Below are 20502 nucleotides of genomic sequence, written 5' to 3'. Positions count from 1 at the left end.
TGCAGCTTGAGCTCAATTTACTCCTCTCAGTGCCTAAATAAGAATTATTAAGATACTCAATCAGATAATTACCAGACAGCATCCAGGACAGGGAAGATTCCCACTTTAAGAATGCTCTTCAAATTACCTAAAACAAGTCCTAATCTTGTAGTAATTTATTCCTAATATCCTCTTACTGAGACACTCCATGCTTCCCCATGGTGTACCTTTCTCTTTGCACTGAGTCAGGAAACCAGCTTTCTAGAATGGCAGTTGTGCCCCTTGTGGTCTTTGACTAGAGGACATTGACAAGTTCATGGAGCAATTATTGCCCACCCAGGAGCCCTTGTACCTGCATCTCAGTCATTTAATACCAGAGCACTATGCACTATCATTATCATTTTGCAGATGCAGAAACTGAAGCACAGAGATTTTAGTTACTTTTTTAAGGTCCCATCACTATTTTGTGGCAGAGCCAGGATTTGAACCAAGGAAATTATATTGCTGCATCTGAATCTGTTCAACTGCTCTCACAAAGTGAGACTTATGAAAGATGGAGTGTGAATTGTGTTACACCTTAACATTGTTATATGAAGAGTTATTTTATATGCGAGCAAGGATATCTTTTAAAGAAGTTCAGTCTAGTAATCAAAATATTGATGTGTCTCTTTAGTAATAGTTTACTAAAGTCTTTGTATCTGTCATTTTATCCTTTAGAAATCTTTTTCATTGTAATAACATCTTGACATAGAATATATTGATATTAACTGAACAATTCTAGTAGAAAAATATGGGGCTTTGGAATCAGATCACATGAGTTAGAAGTCTTCTCCTTCAGTAACCAAAGTGCATTGGTTATTATGTAATTGTTTGTATTATGTAATTCCTACTAGCTTACTTCTTTCGTCTATTAAATAGTGAAAGAATACCTTTTTGAAGGCTAATTATAAGTATTAAACAGGATTATGTACATAAGGCTATATGCAATAAATATTAATTTCCTTTCTCAAAATAAAGTATTTGGGGCCTTGCCAATTTTAGTTTAAGTGAGAGATACCAACTTTGTAAGATTGTCAAGGCTGGCTTATGAAATACTGAAAAGTGATTTGCAAATCACAAACTGTGTAGCCACACTTTAGTTTCAAATGTGATCTCCATGAAGACAAGGGCCATCTCTGTTTTGTTCAACACTGCCTAGGACAGTGAATGAAGGTGGTGACAATCTACCCCTTGTCACTTTTGGCCATGGAAAGATGCTGTTATGACCAACTGAAGACTGCAGTTCTTAGGTTAAAAGCACGGCAAATTATTTGGCTTGCTCATTTCAAGTTTCAATTTTTTCAAAGTGACAAGTTCATGTTTAAAGGTCATTATAGTTCACAGAAGTAAAATTATGAAAAAAGTATCAGGTTAAAAAAATCTGACTTTGAGGACTTCCGCCAAGATGGAGACATAGGTGGAGACACTGTGCCTTCTCTCACAACCAAGTTTAGAGACAACTAAATATTAGCAACAGAAAACATAGCCAGAACACAGAAAATTGAACTTTTCGGAAGTCTGATAACAACAAATTCTTCAGCCTGACCAGTAAGAGGGGCGAAACCAGCAGCTGTTGGAGCGGGGTTGCACAGAAAAACTCGGTCAGATGGACTCGGGCGCGCTGAACCCAGGCGCAGGGTTGGACCTAGTAAGCGACTCAGCGAGCAACCGCGGGGAAACAGTGAGGGAGCAGGGCTGCGGGTTGACTGTGGTCGCACTTTCCTGCACAGACAGACAAGCCAGGGAGTGGGCGGTGAGACTACGGGACTGAGCAGGCCCCACAGCTAGCGGCAGCACAGGGCGCCGCCATTTCCCCGCTCTGACCCCGCCTCCACATACAGCATCATAACCCAGTGACCTGAGTGGCCCCGCCCTGGTGAACCACCTAAGGCTCTGCTTCTCACCGAGTGGTGAGAAACAGCAGAGGAGGTTGCCATTTCCCTCGCTCTGACCATGCCCCCACATATAGCATCACAACCTAGCGACCTGAGAGTCCAAGGCTCCGCTCCTCATACTCAACGGGCAAGAACAGACCAAAAATGGCTCAAGAAGACCTCAAAGCCCCAGAGCCTATAAATCTAAGTGATGAAGAAATAGCAAAACTCTCAGACGCACAGTTTAAAACACTGGTGATCAGGATCCTCACAGAACTGGTTGATTATAGCCACAAATTAGACAAATATATGAAGGCAAAACTAATTGAAATGAATGGAATTGCACAGGACACCAATAGCAATGAAAAGGAAACTGGGACTCAAATCAATGGAGTGGACCAGAAGAAAGCAAATAATGGCCAAACAGAAAAGAGTCAAGAAGCAAGAATTCAAAGAAATGAGGAGAGTCTTAGGATCCTCCAGGACATCTTTAAACACTCCAACATCCGAATTATAGGGGTACCAGAAGGGGGAAAGGAACAGCCACCAGTGGAAAACTTATTTGAACAAATAATAAAGGAGAATTTCCCCAATCTGGCAAAGGAAATAGACTTCCAGGAAATCCAGGAAGCTCAGAGAGTCCCAAAGAAGTTGGACCCAAGATGAAACACACCAAGGCACATCATAATTATATTAGTCAAGATTAAAATGAAGGAGAGAATCCTAGAAGCAGCAAGAGCTAAGGGGGCAGTCACCTACGAAGGAGTCCCCATCAGACTGTCAGCGGATTTCTCAAAAGAGACCTTACAGGCAAGAAGGGGCTGGAAAGAGGTATTCCAAGTCATGAAATCCAAAGACCTACAACCAAGATTGCTCTATCCAGCAAAACTTTCATTTAGAATGGAAGGACAGATAAAGTGCTTCTCAGATAAGATCAAATTCAAGGAGTTCATCATCACCAAGCCCTTATTATATGAAATGTTAAAGGGACTTATCTAAGAAAAAGAAGATAAAAAAGATGAACAGTGAAAGGACAGCAAACTCACAGTTATTAACAACCACACCTAAAACGAAAGCAAACTAAAAGGCCAGCTAGATCAGGAGTGGAAACATAGAAATGAAGATCTCAAGGAGGGTTAGCAATAGGGGAGTGGGAGGAGGAAAAGGAGAAAGAAGGTACAGGAAATAAGTAGCATAGACAATAGATAGAAAATTGATGGGGGGGCAAGAATAGCATGGGAAATATAGAATCTAAAGAACTTGAGACACATGGTCATAAACTAAAGGGGAGGGTAATGGTGAGGATGGGGGGGTAGGGTGGAGGGGAAAGAAGGGGGAAATAGAACAACTGTAATGGCATAATCAATAAAAAATAAATTAAAAAAATAAAAAAGTCACTTTGAAATTTAAGAAAATTTTAAGAAATTACTGACATTTAGTGCTTTTATATGCATTATATTAATTATATAATTAAAATTAAAAGTTTACATAGAGGATTAAAAAAATCTTTGCAGCCAATTTCCAATAATTATATAAATTCCAGACTGTATTCAATGCAGTAGTATTTTCTGTTACCTACTTAGAAAATTAAAAATTATTACATATTTATAAATAATATGTGTACAACTGCAAACATTGGGTGAAAGATATTTTATTTCAAGTATAATTAGATATTAAGTTTATTCCTCTTAATAGACTTAGTCAAAACTCATCTGATTGAATGATTAAATGAATCTCCTTAAAAACTAACTATGAAATTGAAATACTAACTCCTTATAGATGAAAATGTCTTACATTCTACCAAGTAAAATATTAAGACAACCTTGTGTTTTAACTGTTATCCCTATTGAGATATGATGGGGCTAATAAGTGATATTCTTTATCCAAAGTTCAGAACCAACTGAGAAGTAAGGAAAAGAGCAGTAGAGATGGATATCAAAATGTGAACTTTATCCTGAAATTTGGAGAATGTGATTTAGAGCTACTGGCAAGTGGGCTTACTAATCATCTACCATCTAATTACAGGAAGGATAAACCAAGCCTTCCCCATGGAGTCTGCCCTGTCAGTGTGTTATGTGGAGGAACTGAACACATTCTGAAACTAGAAGATTCCAAAGAGAAAAAAAAGAGAAAGCAATCAGCCACTATATTCCCAAACTCACAAGTCAGGTAGGATGCTTCTCTTCCCCTAGAATGGAGTACAGGCAGTGTGAGGGCAACTTTGCCAGGAAGTACCCCCGTCTGCCACAGATGAAAGTAACACTACCAAGACATGATCTGCTTGGGGAAGAGAGGTGGTCAATCTCTCAGAGAAGGACTAAGAACCTCTTCTTCAATGGCTTTTATTAGGTTCAGAACACATAGGAATACATATAAAGCTCATCAATCAATGTCAGGCAGCAAGGATCAAACAATAGATAACATTTCAAAGAGATCTGAGGGCTTAGTCTGAGTCAGTGTCTGTCAAATAACAGGGTTGCAAAAACTTTGGGACACATACTCATTTCCAGCTCAGACCCTTAACATATGAATGAAAGCACTCTTAGCAAAGCAGGCTTCACAGGACTTTAGGAACTCTTTCTCATGCCAAATCACCCCAGAATCTGCTGTAGCCGGCAAGGGGATACACTGCTACCCCCATCATGGGTTTTAGGCTTAAATGGATTAGAGCCAGGAGGCGCTTCTCCCAGACAGAAATGGGGACTCAGGCTATGTCAGAATAGCTGGGGGGTGAGGGTCCATCACTCCCTCTTTGTTGCAGCCCCCCGAGTCCTTCCTGGATGGCCTCCCAAGTGATCATGTCTGGCTTAGGTTGCCCCCCCTCTGAGGAGTTGTACCCGTCTCTGACTAGCCAACCAAGCGTTGGGGGCAGGGAATGAAGCAGAAGCAGTGCTGCTGCCAGAGATAAGCTTTGTCTCTTTAGTGGCTCACCTTCTGGAGGTTGCTCACTCATCCTTACCAATGGGGGTCAGTTACAACTCCTGAAACCAGGCAGAGCAGTTCCCAACACAGCAGGTGTGGAGGGGTGACTGATGGGCAGCAGGACTCTAGCTGTGGTATTCCTATGAAAGGATATCTCCTCCAATGATGAAGTATCTGGAATGGTGGGATGGTGGTAAAGATTCTCCACAACACCTTCCATTTTAACAATGTGGTAGCTGAGCCTAAAAGCAAAGTACTAGCTTCAGGTACCCTAAGTAGAGATGCTAGGACTGGGAGTAAAGGAGAGGTCTTGTTCATAAAGTCCATGGTATGGTCTCCCAGAGTTATAGTGAAAATGGGCCCTGTGTATGTAAAAGTGCAGCCAAATGGCACATATTTGCAGCTTTCTTCGTATTTGCTTTCTGTTGAGGTGATGGCCTTGAGGGGTGCATAAACCAAATTAAGTGCCTAAGACACCCAGTCATTAAGAAGTGTGTGACACAAGTATTGAATAGAAACACTGTGAAGAGATTCTGTGATGTTCACACTGAAGAGTGGAGGATGGAATCGTGGTTATTTTGTAGAGCGAAAGTAGTTGAGAAGAACTGTGGGAAGAGGTGATGTGGAAGTGTAGGTCAGTGAGAGAATCATTGTTGACATGACAGATGGGAAGAAAGCTACTCCTAGAAACTTCTGGCACATTTTAGGGAGTACTAGGAAGTGCCAAGATGGGAAGGTGTCTTTTGGGACCATTAGTGGGGCTGTGTTCCATGGTGAAGCTTGTGTGCACCCTCTTATCCCTAACCCCAGGGGCACATATTTTAAGAGTTGGTGCCATTATATTAGTTTGCAATACCTTATCTGTAATTTGTGAGTAGATGGGCCAAGGCTCTAGAAATCTCTGCAATATTTGCTCGGTCTTAATTACTCATATAAAAACATCTTAATAGGGTCATGCTTTGTTGCAGTCTCTATTTTAATACCTGTGGTAGCTATCTTTGCTGGAAATTGCTTTCTTCATTTGTGAGAATTACACTAGGAATGAAAGAGATGATACCTGGAAATGCTTCATGAATGTGATGTACTAACTAATTTCAGTTCTCAGTCATGGCTCTACTCTAAGTTTTTCTTTATTCTGGTTTCAGATCATTTGAGGGTGAATACTGTGCTAGGTACATACAGAAAAACACAGCATATTTCCTGCCTCCCAGGAGTTTCAAGAAAGGATAGAATGGGTTTTAGAGACTTAGCAATTACTCCATCCTTGGGTGTTTTCCTTTTGACATAGGTTCTAAAATTAATCTTTTGTGAGGAGCTCAAGGAATATTTCTGCACTAACATAAGATAAGCAGATAAAGTAAATGGATGCAAACACTTTCATTCACACAATGTAGCATGTGACCTTACACGTGAAAATGGGTGAAATGCGTGAAGAATAACCAAACTGGCTTTTAGGATCTGGCTGCACAGTGAGTTTTGGCTTATTATCTCTCCTGTGCCTGCTGTAACTTATATTTGTTTATATAATTATGAGATCTAACCTCTTAGCAAAAGCTTGACACTATGACTTTGAATGCAGTTAAGTCACAACTTGATTAAGTAAACATTTTCTAATGTAACTCTTACTAAACATCACAACAGTGAAAGTATTCTGAAGCCTCTATTTGCCTGAGTCTCTGTTCACAGTACTAATGCAACAGATTGCCTGCCTAGGTCTGTGGGGTGCTTGCTTTGACTGTTGAGCTTCCCCACACCACAAAAAGAGCTTCCATTAGTCTTCAGAAAGTGGAGAAGTTCAGCATCTGTCCACCTCAAACACTGATGGAGTTACTTCATTAGTTAGCTCTTAAAAACAAAACAGCTAGATGACAGTTGGATGCCTATTGATCTATGAGATAAAAATTCCCTTGGAATTGCATACTAATTTGAAAAGATAAATACTGCTCCCTATCTTCTGGTTATGACATGGAACCTGGGGTGGGGATGAGGCCAGCTGGAAGGCATCGTTGAGCCAGGGCCCTGAGTTGTGCTGGACTGCGTAAGCCTTGGGACTCTATGGCTGATTATGGATAATGGGGGGGGGAAATAATATCATCCTGTGAGACTTTTGAGTCAATTATGTAGTAGATTCTCATCCAAGTTGGACAGATGTCTAAAAGGAGTATGAAATGCTTGGGTGCCAAGCTTTTTATGCTTACCATGATGTAGATTGACAGAGCAAAGGAACAATTTTTAGGCAAAGAGAAAATTGCTAGAGTAGCTTTACTTGGGGGGTGGGTAGAATGCAGGAGGGTTCATCCTAGCTTCTATGTGTGCCCAGAGTAGATGCCTAGTTTACTATATGGACTTGGGGTCAGTAAAGAAAGTCTTATATACATAGATGTATGCATGTAGTATGTGACTATATAATATGTATTATATGTAGGTACCTATGTACTATAGGTATATATTACACATGTACATACATTATGGAAACACATAAAATATATTACATATATGCCTCTATATGTAGCATGTATTCATTGATATATTGCAGGCATGTGTAATATATAATACATAGATAGTATATTACAAGTATGTCTTACATACTATATCCATGTGTGGTATGTTAAATATATAAGTATAGGCACACATGCAACACACCATACATGCAATGTGTGGACACATGCATGTAACACAGGCCTGCATGCACGTAATATAAACACATGCATGTAATATAGCTGTGATACGCACATGCATGTGTTGAGTATAGATACATAGCATTGTTAATGTGAGAATGGTTTGCATGACATCAGTGTAACCCGACAGCCAAGGAGAGCTGACTGAAATGTGCATGTGTGAACCATGATGATTTTGCTGTATCAGTCAGTGGGAACCATAGATGCCATTGAGTGAGTATGTGTACTATGTGTCCATCACATTCAAAATGACTGAGTGAATAGAGCAATGAATCTTCATTAAATTTTGTGTTAAGCTTGAACATTTCTATGCAGAAACTATGCATATGTTATACACATGTACCTATATATCACAAATATACTATTACACACATTATATGATTATACCTATGTATTGCACTTATAATATACATATGCATTACATACATGTAGCCATCTTTTACATTAGTTCATATACTTCCATTGCATAAAATTTGGAAAAATTAAAAGGGGATATAATGAAGGTAGTCTCTTGCACCTGATTTCCTTTCCAGAAGGTGAGTTACAAGGCTAGTTTCTTAATCTTCCTTTCCTTGTTCTAGCTGATGAGCCTGCCCAAGCCTGAGAACATCTGCTCAGAACCTTTTCAGCTTCTGCATTTTCCTGTCTGGTTAAATTTCACCTGTTTACCTTTTTCAAAGCCTTCATACTTTATCTATCCTCTGTATTCACTTTTCAGTACTCTCTAGCAGGCTTCCTGTATCTCACTCCTGCATGAATGTCTCCCTACTTCCTAGATGTCATTCACATGTTTTGTTTTGTGTTCTGTCCAAAATCTGTTTCTTTGAGACTGAGATCAGACTGATTTCCCCTGATTGCTTCACTCATTGATTCCCTTCCTCTATGCAGGCATTCTATGAACTGGGTTATTTGAGCTCCTGATTTTAGTATTCCAGAATGATTCCAAAACACATTAAATAAAATATTAAGTAGCATCATTTGGGCTGTAACTATACAAATCCCAAAACAGGTGATGAGAGTTCTCAGACATTACAATTAGATATTTGTCTTTCATTAATAAAAAGAACACTTACAAAATCTTTCAAAATAAGGTCTATGGAGGAAGAGAATAAAATGTGTCTGTGATGGGGAGAAGTTGCAAAACACTGAATTCACACACTTAGTGCTGAATTATGTAGCAAAGTGCTTGAGAATGTAATGTCGAAGTCAGACCTGAGTGTGAACTACTTTTGTGACTTTGGGCAGTTTGCATTATCTTCTATATCCTTGGTTTCTCACAGAGGAATGAAATGATGTTAGTAGAATATTCAGCAAAATGCCTGTTGTACAGCAAATGTTCAGTAATTCTATGTGTTGTTGTTGTTTTATCTATGTACTGTTGTGTAGTTTGTCTCCTGGGATAGGCAGAAAAGTTGCCCCTTTTCCCTCCAAAGGTCCGCGTCTTAATCCCTGGAACCTCTGAATGTTACCTTACATGGGAAAGGGGGTTTTAGCATACATGATTAAATCAAGGATCTTAAAATAGATATTATCCTGTGTTATACAGGTAGGCCCAATGTTATTACAAGGGTCTTCATCCTTAACAGGTGGATGAAGAAGTCAGGAAATTCAGATGAGGAGATGAGAAACAGAGTCTATGTGAGAATCAGAGCGATTTGATGTGAGAAGGTTTCACTTGGAGGAGGAGGAATGGGCAACAAGCCGAGGAATACAGTGGCCTTGAAAAAGAACCCAGAAAAGGTGAGGAAATGGATTCTCCTCCAGAACTTCCAGAAGGAATGCAGCCTTGCTGATGCACTGCTTTTAGCTTAGTGAGACCCAGTTCAGACTTCTGACCTCTAGAAGACAATACACTTGTAAGATAATACATTTGTCTTGTCCTATGTAGAAGATCATTCTGCATGGCTTGGGCCCAGCTCCCACTCAGAGATGCACAGGACCCATGCCCACAGATAGGTTCTGCCATGGGGAATCAGGCCTGCAATGTACCTAGGCTATTTTGAGACTTGCTTTTGTTAAAACTCCCTCACCCTGAATTGAGACAGAAAGTGCTTACTGTAACTTCCTAAAATCCATGCTAAAACTCCCCAGTGTGGAGTGTAACCAGTTCAACCACTTTTCCCTTTTCATTTGCAGATATCCTTTCTCTGTGATATGATTAGTGGCATTGGCTCCTTTGCTTTTTGTAAAGGGTAACCATCTAAAGCGAACCTGTGCATAGTAAATGAGGACCATCATATAATGTGCCGAGAAACCCAATAAAGGTCAGTTATGGCGGAGGCTGCAGCTTTTTCTCCCCTTGGGAGAAAAGCCATGCTTGCTCTTTTCCTCCACTGAACTCTGAAGTCCATGTGAATGTATCTTGTCTCATCAATAATGCTGAAGACACTGCAGGCCAGTGTCCACGTCAGTCCTAAGCCACTGTTGTAGACCACTCTGCCTAGTTTTAGGAATTGTATCTCTACCCCTTGTAGCTAAGGGTGAGAGACGACCTTTGGAATGCCAGCCACAGGAGACAAAGCCTGTCTCTGGTAGCAAATGCTGCCTCAGTTCCTCTCCTTGCTCCCAAAGCTTGGTCGGAAGTCAATTATGGGTAACACCCCTCACAGCGGGGGGCAACCTAAGCCAGACTCAATCTCCTGGGAGGCCTTCATGGAAGGACTTGGGGGGGCTGCAACAGAGAGCAATGGACTCTCACCCCCCAGCTTTAACATAGCCTGAGTCCCCATGTTCTCTGGGAGAAGCACTTCCTGGCTCTAATCCCCTTAAGCCTGAATACCTGATGGGGAGAGGTGCAGCTCCTTGCCTGGCCAGAGCATGCCCTGGGGAAAAATCTGGCACCACAAAGACTTGCTGATAAACCTGTGAAATCTGCTCTGCTAAGAGTGCTTTCATTCATATGATAAAGGTTCGAGAGGAAATGAGTATGTCTCCCAAAGTTTCTGCAACTCTCTTCCTGACAGACACTGACTCAGATCTCTTTGTAATGTTATCTACTGTTTGATCCTTGTCACCCTGTATTCCTGTGTATTACAACCCAATAGAAGGCTTTGGAGAAAGACACTTGAGGCCTTTTTCTCCTCGGAGAAACTGGGTGCTGCTGGCCTCTTTCTCCCCAGAGAAACTGGCCACAGCCCACTCCTCCATCCCCAAACAGATCCAGCATTTCTCGGCCATATTTATTCATTCATGCGTGTCCATGGCACCAGGGGGACCTCGCAAAAGTACTTGCCCCCACAAGCCACTAAGTTAGAGATAATTTATAAAGCATTTTCAGGAAATGAGTGTATCTCCCCAGATGGAGTCCTTTATGAAGACCAAATTTAAATAGCTGATATTGTCCAGAATAGTGTTAGATGTAAGCATAGGTCTTCCTGAGGGTTCCAGCAGAGTGGCATAGCAACTTATAAATTGCCCTTTCTAGTGGAGAAGAGGAAACCAGGCTTAGCCACAAGCCAGCTTTCTTCCTAAATGTGGATTTCCATTTTAGTACAAGGTAAGAATATTGGGGAAGCTCCTGGTCTCACTACTAACTGGCAAGAAATTCAACTGTGGCCCAATTCGGGTTTCCTCCTCAGCATCCTTGCCTGCCATAATTATAGTCAGTTTACAAGATCAACAATCCCTACTCTACTGAGCACACAGTATGTGTCAGGCATTGTGCTAGGAGTTTGGCACTCATCACTCTATTTCGTCCTTGCAAAATTCCTCTTATGGTAAAAGGAAATGTGGGACCTATTTTTCAAACATATGCTCATGAATTTCAGTGGCTCCTGAAGTCAGTTTGGTGGGGAGTGACCAGCAGTTTAGTTTTAAACAAAAAATACAATAGAAAATATCAGTGTAGTCTCATAAGATTTTGGTTTCAATTATATATGTGTTGTGTGCTGGTTTGTGTTGTAGAACCTACATCTTAACCTGGGTCAAAATAAAAGATAATTCTTATAGTGTTATACTTAAAAATTTAAAACCCACCCTGAGAGTGGTTAAGAGCATGGGCTGTAGAAACAGGGCTACTTGGTTCTTGTTCTTTCTCTTACCAGCTGTGTGATCTTGAGTATGTTGCTTATTGTGTCTGTTTCCTCATCTTCTTGGGTCCCATCTCATAGTTTTTTAAAAAATTATTTTATTGTTGTTCAGTTACAGTTGTCTGCATTTTCCCCCCTCCAGTCCCCCCACACTTCAGCCAAACCCACCTCCCTCCCTTGCTTCCACCCTCCCCCATGTGTCCTTTATAGCAGTTCCTGAAAACTCTTCCCTCCATCGTCCCCTCCCCTCTCCTCTCTGGCTGTTGTTAGATTGTTGTTAATTTCAATGCCTCTAGGTATAATTTGTTTGCTTTTTTTCTTTTGTCGATTATATTCCAGTTAAAGGTGAGATCATAATGGTATTTGTTTTTCACAGACTGGCTTATTTCACTTAACATAATGCTCTCCAGTTCCATCCAAACTGTTGTAAAGGATAGGAGATCCTGCTTTCTTTCTGCTGCATAGAATTCCATTGTGTAAATGTGCCATAGTTTTTTGTACCATCCATTCATTTACTGATGGGCACTTAGGTTACTTCCAAAACTTAGCTATTGTAAATTGTGCTGCTATGAACACTGGGGTGATAGGTTGTTTTTGATTGGTGTTTCAGGACTCTTAGGATATAGTCACAGCAGTGAAATTGCTGGGTCAAAAGGCAGTTCCATTTTTACTTTTCTGAGGAAATTCTATACTGTTTTCCACAGTAGCTGCACCAGTCTGCATTCCCACCAACAGTGCACTAGGGTTCCCTTTCCTCCACATCCTCTCCAACACTTGTTTGTTTCTTTGTTTATGATGGCCATTCTGACTGGTGTGAAGTGGTATTTCATTTTTTTAAATATATTTTATTGATTGTGCCATTACAGTTATCCTATTTCCTCCCTTCATTCCCCTCCACCCTGCATACCCCTCCCCCACCATTCCCCCCCTTTTGTTAATGTCCATGTGTCACAAGTTCTTTAGATTCTCTTTCCCATACTATTCTTGCCCTCCTCCCTGTCTATTTTCTACCTACTGTCTGTGCTACTTATTTTCTGTACCTTCTCCCCCCTTCTTCTCTTCCCACTCCCCTGTTGCTAACCCTCCATGTGATCTCCATTTATATGTTTTTGCTCCTGATCTAGCTGTCCTCTTAGATTGCTTTTGTTTTAGGTGTTGTTATTAATAACTGTGAGTTTGCTGTCCTTTCACTGTTCATCTTTTTTATCTTCTTTTTCTTAGATAAGTCTCTTTAACATTTCATATAATAAGGGCTTGGTGATGAAGAACTCCTTGAATTTGATCATATCTGAGTAGCACTTTATCTGCCCTTCCATTCTAAATGAAAGCTTTGCTGGATAGAGCAATGTTGGATGTAGGTCCTTGCCTTTCATGACTTGGAATACCTCTTTCCAGCCCCTTCTTGCCTGGAAGGTCTCTTTTGAGAAATCTGCTGACAGTCTGATGGGAACTCCTTTGTAGGTGACAGTCCTCTTATCTCTTGCTGCTTCTAGGATTCTCTCCTTCATTTTCATCTTGGGTAACTTAATGATGATGTGCCTTGGTGTGTTCCTTCTTGGGTCCAACTTCTTTGGGACTCTCTGAGCTTCCTGGATTTCCTTTGCCAGATTGGGGAAGCTCTCTTACATTATTTGTTCAAATAAGTTTTGCACTTGCTCTTTCTCTTCCCCTTCTGGTACCCCTATAATTTGGATGTTGGAGCATTTAAAGATGTCCTGGAGGTTCCTAAGCCTCTAGTCATTTTTTTGGAATTCTTGTTTCTTCATATTTTTCTGTTTGGTCATTTTTTCCTTCCTTCTGGTCCACTCCCTTGATTTGAGTCCCAGTTTCCTTTCCATTACAATTGGTTTCCTGTGCATTTTCCTTCATTTCAGTTAGTTTAGCCTTCATTTGTTTCTCTAATTTGTGACTAAAATCAACCAGTTCTGTGAGCATCCTGATCAGCAGTATTTTGAACTGTGCCTCTGATAGGTTGGCAATTTCTTGGTCGCTTAGAGTTATTGGCTCTGGGGCTTTGAGTTCTTCTTGAGCCATGTTTTGGTCTGTTGGTGCCTGTTAGGTATGAGGAGAAGAGCCTTAGGTGTTAACTAGGGCTGGGCGATCCAGGTTGCTGGGTTGTGATGCTGCATGTGGGGGCGGGGTCAAAGAGGAGCGATAGCAGTCCCCTCTGCTGCTTTCTGCTGCTTCCTGCCGCTGGGGCCTGTGTGCTCTGCATCACTGCTTGCTCCTTCACTTGGTTTATCTGAGTGTGAATGTGTGACTGCGGTCAGCCAGTTGCCCCTGCTCTCACTGGGTCCGCCCCTTGCCATCCCATACCTGAGATCTGCCAACTGCTGGCTGTGCGCCTAGGTTGGTCTGGCTGATTTTTTCTGCTGACCCCACTCCGCCAGCTGCTGGCTCCGCCCCTCTCACCAGTCTGGCTGAAGGGTTCGTTGTTGTTGGACTTCCGTACAGTTCAATTTTCTGTGTTTTGGTTGCGTTTTTGGGCAAAACCTCATTGTCTTTAAACGTGGTTGTGCGAGGAGGCACAGTGTTTCCACCTATGCCTCCATCTTGGCCAGAAGTCTCATTGTGGTTTTAATTTGCATCTCTCTGATGGCTACTGATGTTGAGCATCTTTTCATATGTCTCTGGGCTCTCTGCATATCCTTCTTGTAGAAGTGTTTGTTCATGTCTTTTGCCCATTTTTAATCGGATTTTCTGTTTTCACTGAGTGGAGTTGTGTGAGTTCTTTAATATTTTGGACATCAAACCCTTGCCCAAGGTGTTATTGGCAAATATGTTTTCCCAAAGTTTTTTTTGTTAGTTTGTTTTTATTTTTATTTTTTAGGGTTAAATGGGTTAATCCAAGTAAAGCACTTTGAATGATGCCTTGGTAATGAGTGCATAATGTTACATAGTTAGCAAGTGGCAGAACTTGGTAGATTCCTGCTCTGTCTCTTAAAGTCTAGTCTGGAGATTGAAGTCTAAGGCAGTTGCATGCTAAGTTAGGTGTCCCCTCAAAATAAACGCATAACAAGACAAGTCTCCCTTTACAATAAGCTATCAGCAATTTATAAATATAGGCCACCCTCATCTTCTATGGTGGTTAGCCTATGTTGGCAACCTGTCTGAGAAGATACAGGCTTAGTGACTTATTCTGCTTTGAATTTCTAAAGAAAAATGTGGAAGGCACTTATGGATTGACATAGAGAACAAACTGATGACCCACTCAACCTTCACTATGAGGGTGCCATATGCTGTTGGGAACCACCCTGACTGGTTTCAGGAACTGTAACTGCCCCCCCCCCCATGGCTAAGGCTGAGTGAGCGACCTTTGAATCATAAGCCACTAAGGAGACAAAGCTTATCTCCCTGGCAGGGGCGCTGCTTCTGCTCTTTTTACTTCATTCTCCCAGGCCCCCAATGCTTGATCGGTTAGCTAATGTTGGGTAAGGATCTTCAAGGGGGAGATGACCTAAGACAGGCACAATCATAGGGAGGCCCCAGGGAAGGACTTGGGGGGGCTATAGCAAAAGGGGTTGATGGACGCTCACCCCTTGGCTTTGACATAGCCTGAGTCCTCATTCTGTCTGCAAGAAGTCTCCTAATGTCTTGGCTGCCTTACTTCCCCTGCCTGACTTAAGCCTGAAACAGTGACAGAGGTCGGTGCAGCACTGTGCTGGAAAGAGTGGGTTCCCTAGGGCGATTAGGCCTAAGAAAGAATTTGTAAAATCTTATGAAAACTGCTTTGTTTAGAATTCTCTCAGTCAAATGATAAGGGTCCAAGCAAGAAGTGAGTTTGTTCCTCAAAGTTTTATGGCCATTTAGCTATCTGACTCTGACTCAAAATAGGCCCTCTGAGTTCTTTGTATGTTATCTATTGTTTTATCCTTACTGCCTAACAATGATTAATGAGCTTTACTTGTATTCCTGTGCAAAAGGAACCCAATAAAAGTCCATTGAGGAAAAGGCTTTAGGCCCATTTCCTTTGAGAGATTGGCCACGTTTTCTCCCCAAACAGATCATGTCTTGGTAGACTTATTCTCATCTGTGGCAGCTGGGGTGGGGGCCTGCAGGGGGAGCCCTTCCCACAATATGCACTATTGCATCTACAGGAAATCCAGTCAAGGAAGAAATCCTGAAAGAATCTGGGGGGTGGAGATACATTCTATCTAAAAGCTTATGAGGTAACTGGGATTCTAGCTTTATTATTATTGTTTGCTTCTGCTTTCTATTTCTTCCTGCTCTGTTTCCATGAAAAACTCAGGTGTTTTGGCAATGTCTTTAGAAAAGTTTTTGCCCTACCCGATATTAAGTTTTTTCAGTAATGGTTGAAATACACCAGCAGGCTCTATTGTTTTCATAGGCTCTGAAAATTTTAAGAATTTAAAAATCTAATAATTTTTTAAAAGTTTTAGGTAAGTATTAATTGATAAAACTATTCTGAGTCTTGACTCTTAGATTGGGAGTCTTGACTCTTAGCTTGGAGTTGGGGTTGAGAGGATGGATGTAGTGAGCAAAAAAGAAAAGAAGAAAAAACTCAGGGACATGAACAGCAGTGTGGTGATTTCAGGGGGAAAAGGGGTTAGTGGAGGCAGAAAAGGGTATGGGGGGGTTAAATGGTGATGGAAAAATACAAAAAAAGGTTATTTCATCATTAAAAATTTCATTCTGAGCCTTTAAACTATTGATTTTAATATTCAGTCAATATTCAATTTAAAATGAATTCTATACCGCCTCTAACTTGCTTACTTTAGAGTTATTATGCTACTTATTATAGTTTTTCTGGCCCTGGCTGGTGTAGCTCAGTGGATTGAGAAGGGGCCTGTGAAGCAAAGGGTCTCTGGTTCGATTCCCAATCAGGGCACATGCCTAGGTTGCAGGCTAGGTCCCCAGTAGGGGACACATGAGAGGCAACCACACATTGATGTTTCTCTCCCACTCTTTCTCTTTCACTTCCCCTCTCTCTAAAAATAAATAAATAACATATATTTAAAAAAATAAATAAAATTTTGCTGGAAAAATGTATTTCTAGGCTTTAAGATTTGGGAAGGGTTTGAATCTAGCCTCTGTACTAGCATCTGGCAAGGTGTTCTGAGCCAGCAGGGGAAGGTACATTCAGTATCCTTCCCATCACAACACACCAATTTCCTCATCTCAGCAGTGGGAATTTTTCATTTGTTATTTTGGTTTGACTTGTTTGTGGCATGTGGCCCTGCTGACTGAGAGCCCACTGTAGAAGAGAAAATAAATACTGCAAACAATTCCCTGACAGAGAAGCACCTCCCTCTCTGTTTCTGTTGAAAATTAGTTTTTCTTTCACTATTTATTTATACTTAAATTTTTTTAGAGCAGGTTGAGATTTACAGCAAAATTAAGCCAAAGGTACAGTGATTTCCCATACACCATTTGCCCTTATGTATACACAGCTTCCCCCATCAACAGCATCCCCCACCAGAGTGGTATATTTGTAATAGTAGATGAACCTACATTATCACCTGGAGTCCACAGTTTGTTACAGTTTACATTACATTACAGGTCACTCTAGGTGCTGTATATCCTAATTGGTTTGGGCCAGTGTATCATGATATAGGTCCATCATTCATAATAGTATCATACACCGTATTTTCAGTGCCCTAAAAATCCTCCATGCTCCCCCTACCCCTGGATCTCCAGCTCTTGACAAATACTAATCTCTTACTGTCTCCATAGCTTTGTCTTTTCCAGGATGTCATATAGTTGGAATCCTATAGTATGTAGACCATTCAGATTGGCTCCTTTCACTTAAGATATATGCTCTTAAGGTTCCTTCTCATCTTTTCATGGCTTGATAGCTCATTTCATTTTAGTACTGAATAATATTTTGTTGTTTGGGTGGTCCACTGCTTATTTGTCCATTCACCTACATTCATCTTGGTTGCTTCCAAGTTTTGGAAATTAATGAATAAACTGCTTTAAATATTCATGTGCTGGGTTTTATGTGGACATAAGTTGTTAGCTCATTTGGATAAATACCAAGGAGTGTGATTGCTTGATAGTGTGGTAAGAACATATTTAGTTTTGTATGCAGCCATGAAACCCTCTTCTAAAGTGACTGTACTCTTTCTTTTTAAGTGTATGAACAACTCTTGAAGTCAGCAGTGGTCTAAATGAATCAGTATGCATGTGGTCACTTAGTGGGGTAGTTCTGCAGGACATTGTGTGAAGTGGGTCATTAACCTCTAGGCACAAGAGTCCAGCAGATGTCCCCAAACTTCTACAACCCCACCTCTGAGGTATTTGTAAAAGGCCTAAAGGAGCTGAACATGGATCTCCTTGGTCTCTAGTGGCAGGTAATGAACATGGCAGCAAGAATGGGGGAAATGGCCTCACCAGGGTGCATGTGGAGGACTCTGATCTTCTGAAATATACAGATGTCTTGGTGAAGACAAAGAAAAACCAGAAGTGTGTTGGTCTTTTAGGGGGAGCTCAGTGTTCCTTTCTGCCAAACACATGCCCTTGCAGATCTGCCTTTTCAGGGCAAGGACATTTAATTGGACCACAGATACACTGAGAGGAAAGGAGTGTGAAGTCAGAGCCCATTTTGGGCGATCACTGGGGACAGCTCTCCTGGACAGGTGAGTGGTAAAGTACCAGGGCCCTCCTTCCCCATGGTGCCCTTCCACAGTGCATGCAGTGCTGAGCACCTCTGCTTATTGAACATACTTTATTCCTGTGTTTTAGAGTGGTAGAACATGACCCAGCTGACTCTAATAAAATAAGTCCACTTAAAATTAAAAGCTTTAATAACAAAAATGATAGGATTCAAAGCTACCCAATAAATAGCATCTTTTTTCTTCTCTCGAACTTGGAGCAAAGTGATAGATGAACTCAGTGGTCAGCGTAGCCAAGCACCACTGCACTGAGCACGTGTACAGGGCTTGAGTGGAGCCATCAGTGGCTATAAGTTAAATCAGTGACTTGGTCTCTAGCACAGCTTGACAACTGCCAGACTCTCTGGGTAGTGGGGGCAGGGGGCAGGCCCCTCACCACAGGTAGAGAGCCTGGAAATATATTAACTTACTGAAAATGAATTTATTCACTGAGCACTCAGTGAGAGCATTGTTCTAGGTGCTGTAGACATCAGTGAAGAAGGGACAAAGTTGTGGCTTTGCTGTATGGTTTTATTAATGCATGTTTGTGAAAGTCAAGGTTGGAGGTGGAGGGGGTGTCATAGATCATAGATAATAAAGAAATGTATGTGTCTGGTTGGTTGAGATTCCTTTCCTGGCAAGTTGCTTGGACGTCCCATTAATTAGCTGGTTCTTCTCCTAAAGGTGGTTTAAGCTCCCAGAGCAGGCCTCATGTCCTGTCTCCTATACTTCATATTCTGGGGTCTCTCTTCTTACTCTTTGAGACATAGGATGGAGAGAAAATGCCACTTTCATCTTTCTTGAAAGGAGTTATACTTTGGGATTGTGGTGCTGACTCTTTAAAGTTGAATTATTTAAATGAGGTGAAAGGTTATTTTGTATAGAACAAATAAAAATTACTCTTTAACTAAATTTCAAAATATCTAACTTCTGCCCTGGCTGGTGTAGCTCGGTGGATTGAACGCTGGACTGTGAAGCAAAGAGTCATTGGTTCGATTCCCAGTCAGGGCACATCCTGGGTTGGAAGCCAGGTCCCCAGTAGGGGGCATTCCAGAGGCAACCACACACTGATGTTTCTCTCCCTCTCTTTCTCCCTCCCTTCCCCTCTTTCTAAAAATAAATAAATAAAATCTTTAAAAAAAATTCAACTTCTGACATAAACTGCTTTGCAAAAGGTGAACATAATGACTTTTTTCCCTAGTAGATTAAAATAAGATACACCAAAATCTTGTTCTTTTCTGTATGATGCCAAGTATGGGCTTTGTTTTTAGAAGAGAACTCAAAGTTCCTTGTGGAAAATTAAGGAATCACTCTAAAGAGTTGGAATGACATACCAGAAAGTATTTCTGTATGGTGGGGGCTCGTGATGAGTTGGTTAGGCATTCTTTATGAACACTAGACTGGAGGGTGGGTTACAATTTGGCAGTGTTATAGGTGCCATCACTCATAATGGACTGAGTGATATTGTCAGCTTCTCAGAACCCAGTGGCAGAAGAGCAGGGCAGCAACAGGGGCCAGAAGAAATTCCTAGCATGAGGAATTTGCTTAGGTAAAGCCTCTGGATGGGGACTCATTATGCTTTGTCTTGCCTCCTCCTGCTCTCCTGCCATTTCTGCCTTCATTTGCTGATTTTCTAGTCCTGCTCCTGGCCAATTTTGCCACCTCACATCTTTGAACCTCAGATATTTGTCTTTAGTTTTTTATTCCAACTCATTTCTTATATGTTTTTCATTCTTTTCCTTTATTTTGGTACCTCCTCTTCAGTAAGTTTTTTTCTGCTTCAATGAAGATTACTCTAAATACATCTAAAACAATAAAGTAAATATTACCTTATTTATGTTGGCATTTACTGGAAATTATATATGTATATATCTTCACAAGGACAAGATGTTTAATTACCTGTGCTTTGTATAAATACATCCAGAGTTGTATGCAACAGGTGCTCATGGAAAACACCAGTGAGAACAATTTTACCTGAACCACAGTCTCTCCTGTGACTCCTTAGAGCTTCTTTTTGGTGACCCTATCATAGAGTTGAATGTGCCAGCAGCACTGAAGACCTGGGGCCTCTCAGGTGTTCATTCAGGGTCTCAGACCCTGCCCATGCTTACAGGAGGAGAGAGTTCCCAGGTGATTCATACCCACAAAAGCTTGAGAAGCGCCGTCTCAGAGGACACACAGAGACCTGTGACTTCTCTGCTAGAGAAGTTGCCAGAATTTCATAATTAAATGCCATGATTTAATATATCAGAGAACAGAACTAAAATCCACCTTGGTCGCTTCAAAGAGCTAATGTCGTGTAGTACAAAGTGCAATCCAAGCTGGTGACATAGACACAAAGGAGAGTGGGAGGTATAAATGGAGTAGG

At 41.2% G+C, this 20502-nt stretch overlaps 1 protein-coding gene across 4 annotated transcripts in view; it reads left to right on the top strand.

The window, feature by feature from the left end:
• LOC128627336 (endogenous retrovirus group K member 5 Gag polyprotein-like) overlaps positions 1 to 20502 on the top strand; it is a 119435-nt gene that overhangs the window by 22213 nt on the left and 76720 nt on the right. For 2 of the 4 annotated variants that reach the window (XR_008391498.1, XM_053664717.1), the window contains exon 2: positions 3918 to 4061. The exons of the other annotated variants lie outside the window; for them this stretch is intronic. The gene's annotated coding sequence lies outside the window, so the exon portion shown is untranslated. The remainder of the gene's footprint in view (positions 1 to 3917; positions 4062 to 20502) is intronic. 4 annotated transcript variants of the gene reach the window in all.

This window comes from Artibeus jamaicensis, unplaced genomic scaffold (genome assembly GCF_021234435.1).
Source record: "Artibeus jamaicensis isolate MK-2021 breed Jamaican fruit bat unplaced genomic scaffold, CSHL_Jam_final contig_386, whole genome shotgun sequence".
NCBI classification, from domain to species: Eukaryota; Metazoa; Chordata; class Mammalia; order Chiroptera; family Phyllostomidae; genus Artibeus; species Artibeus jamaicensis.
The sequence above is the reverse complement of the archived record's forward strand: the minus strand, read 5'-3'. Positions and strand labels throughout refer to the sequence as shown.